Genomic DNA, 3,485 nt, shown 5'->3' with positions numbered 1-3,485 from the left:
AACATTCGTTGAGATATTTGAAGGTGGCTATCATATCTCCTCTCAATCTCCCCTTTTCCAGGCTCCTTCAACTGTTCTTCGTAAGGCTTTGTTTCCAGACCCTTTTATCATCTTGGTTGCCCTCCTCTGTACATGTTCCAGCTTGTCAATATCCTTAAATTCTGCTGCCCAAAATTGGACACAGTATTCCAGGTGGGGTCTGACTAAGGAAGAATAGAGTGGTACTATTACTTCCTATTTTCCCAGTAGTGATGTATGGAAGTGAGAGCTGGACCATAAAGAAGGCTGATCGCCGAAGAATTGACGCTTTTGAATTATGGTGCTGGAGGAAACTCTTGAGAGTCCCATGGACTGCAAGAAGATCAAATGCATCCATTTTTAAGGAAATCAGCCCTGAGTGCTCACTGGAAGGACAGATCGTGAAGCTGAGGCTCCAATACTTTGGCCACCTCATGAGAAGAGAAGACTCACTGGAAAAGACCCTGATGTTGGGAAAGATGGAGGGCACAAGGAGAAGGGGGCGACAGAAGGCGAGATGGTTAGACAGTGTTCTCGAAGCTACAAACATGAGTCTGTCCAAACTGCGGGTGGCAGTGGAAGACAGGAGTGCCTGGCGTGCTCTGGTCCATGGGGTCACGAAGAGTCGGACACGACTGAACGACTAAATAACAACAACATTACTTCCTATGATTGGGACACTATACTTATGTCAACACAGTCTAGAATAGCATTAGGTTTTTTTGCTGCTGCGTCACTGTTGACTCATGTTAAGCTTGTGGTTCACCAAGACCCCTAGATCTTTTTCACATGTACTGCTAGTAAGCCAGTTGCCCCCCACCCTATATTTGTGCATCTGGTTCTTCCTGCCTAAGTGCAGAACCTTACATTTGTCCCTATTGAAATTCATTTTGTTAGCTTGGCCCAGTTCTCCAATCTGTTAAGATCATTTTGAATTTTGATTCCGTCTTCTGCAATATTAGCTACCCCTCCCAGTTTGGTGTACTCTGAAAATTTGATGAGCCTCCCCTCAATTCCAATATCCAAGTCTCTTATAAAGATGTTGAACAATAATTGACCCAGGACAGAACCCTGTGGCACCCCACTTGTCACTTTTTTTCCAGGATGATGAGTACTGTTGCTTCTTCCACCTTCTGGGAGATTAAATTGTTAGCGACGCAATGGAGGAATTTGCCGAACCTTACATTCTTAGCACAGTTTGAGTTCCAACAAATATCAGGGAAGTTTAAGCTTCCCATGAATACTATATCTCTCCTTTTTTGTTGTTTGATAATCTGCTCTATGAACACATCATCCAAGTCTTCCGTCTGGCTTGGTCTTCAGCAGACGCCTACATTAAGGTCACTGTTGTTTCTGTGGCTGAGATGTTGAACACACTTCTAAATTGGCACACCACTATTGTATTTGCTGTCAGTGCCATTTATCAGTGTGCTTATTTTATCAATATAATTTTAATCTATTTTAAATCAGGGATGGGGAATTTGTGGCCTTCTAGATGTTGTTGGCAAACTCCCATCACTCTCAAGTCACCATGGCTACAGATTCTCCATCTACATTTTAAAGTATATTAATATTCTATTGGATTTTTTTAAAGTTAAAAATGGCATGCTCAGGTGAGTTGATTCTTTTAACACCCACTAGTGTGGACATATCTTGTGGAATTAGATGCCATAAGATATGATGGTGGTACTAGCTTAGGCAACTTTAAAAGGGGATTAGATAAAGGTTTGGATTTGGTTACCTACTGTGAGAAATAGAATGCTGGACTAGATGGAGCTTTGGTCTAATCTAGTAGAACTCTTTATGTTCTTAGGGATAAACATTCACAAACTAGAGTCCTGAGCTCACTTCATCAGATTACTGAATATTGTTCTAAGATGGTATTTGTGGGTGTGTGACACATACAGTTGCAGAGGAAAACATTGTAAACCAGGGGGCTAAAAATCCAACAATATTTAGATTGTTCATAATTTGGAGTTATCTTGAAGCTTTTATTCTGCTTTATTTATACACAGAGTAAACTTGTAATTAACTCTGCTTCTAAATTGCTGTGTCCAAAAGACTTGTCCACTTGGAGGTATTAGCTGTTATGCCTCAGAATGAGAAAAGAGCCCTTCATTATCCTCTGGCAATTTTCCTTCATCTTTTAAACATATCTGAAGCAGAGGCAAATTAAGGGTTTGTAATCTTAAGTGTTTCTGCCTCACAATTTCTGTGTCTGTAGGTAGCTGCTTCATTGAACTTTAAGTCCTGCTTTTAGGCAATGTCTAGATTTAATTTGCTGAAGCTAAGCAATTTTCTACTGAGACTAATGGTACCATTTTTCTGGATGGAATCTACCCATTTGAAGTGCTACACAAATGTTGTGCTTGCACAACCCCTTCAGGGATAAACTGACAAATTACTGAACTATATATTCTGATAATTAACGACTATTCTGAGTAATTGAATTAAAGTAATACTCATATAGTGTAAACCCTTATGTTCACAATTTAGACATTATTGCCAAAGTATTTTATGTAAATTCAATAGGTGAGATTGTACAATATCTTACATTTTATGGAAATGGTTTGGCAAAGTTACATCTATTGAACAGCTGCTCATTATCATCTCCTGAATTTCATTTTATTATCTGTGCCTTGTTTCCCAACCAATTAAACAGCACACAGTTTTTCTTTCCCATGGCTGATTAATGGAAAGTAACTACATAAAGCCTTCAGGCCACTGACATTGATTCTTTGTTCTTGTGAGTTGTAAGGATTTTTTTCCCTAAGGAATGAGGAGGGAAGATTGCTGTCTCAAGCTGTAATGTCAGGGCTCTTCATTAACCGGGTGCTTATTTTGAGGACAATTGTTAGCATTTTCACAGCCCCTGAAAGAAAATATTACCTCCTCATCCTGTTTCCCCTCATAATTCTTAGCAAACTGCATCATCAACTCAGTAATTTTAAAGCACCTGTAAAAGGGATGCCATTGCCTGCTTTTAATGGATTAATTTCACCTCTAATACTGTTGTTGTGGTCATCACAGGAGCTCATGGAGTTTTTAAAATTATAAGTTGATTTATAATTAACAACAGGCATATAAAATTAATTTATAATATAACAACAGGCATATAAAAGTTATGACGCTGGAAGATGAGTCCCTCAGGTCGGAAGGCGTCCAACATGCTACTGGGGAAGAGCGGAGGACAAGTACAAGTAGATCCAGAGCTGATGAAGCAGCTGGGCCAAAGCCGAAAGGATGCTCAGTTGTGGATATGCATGGAAGCGAAAGGAAAGTCCAATGCTGTAAAGAAAAATATTGCATAGGAACCTGGAATGTAAGAACCATGAACCTGGGTAAGAGTGGAAGACAGGAGTGCCTGGCATGCTCTGGTCCATGGGGTCATGAAGAGTCGGACACGACTGAACGACTAAACAACAACAACAACAAGTTAATTTAGATGATACATTGCCATTCTAGTG

This window comes from Podarcis tiliguerta (assembly GCF_965153285.1).
Source record: "Podarcis tiliguerta genome assembly, chromosome: 10".
NCBI classification, from domain to species: Eukaryota; Metazoa; Chordata; class Lepidosauria; order Squamata; family Lacertidae; genus Podarcis; species Podarcis tiliguerta.
This window is presented reverse-complemented; position numbering follows the sequence as displayed.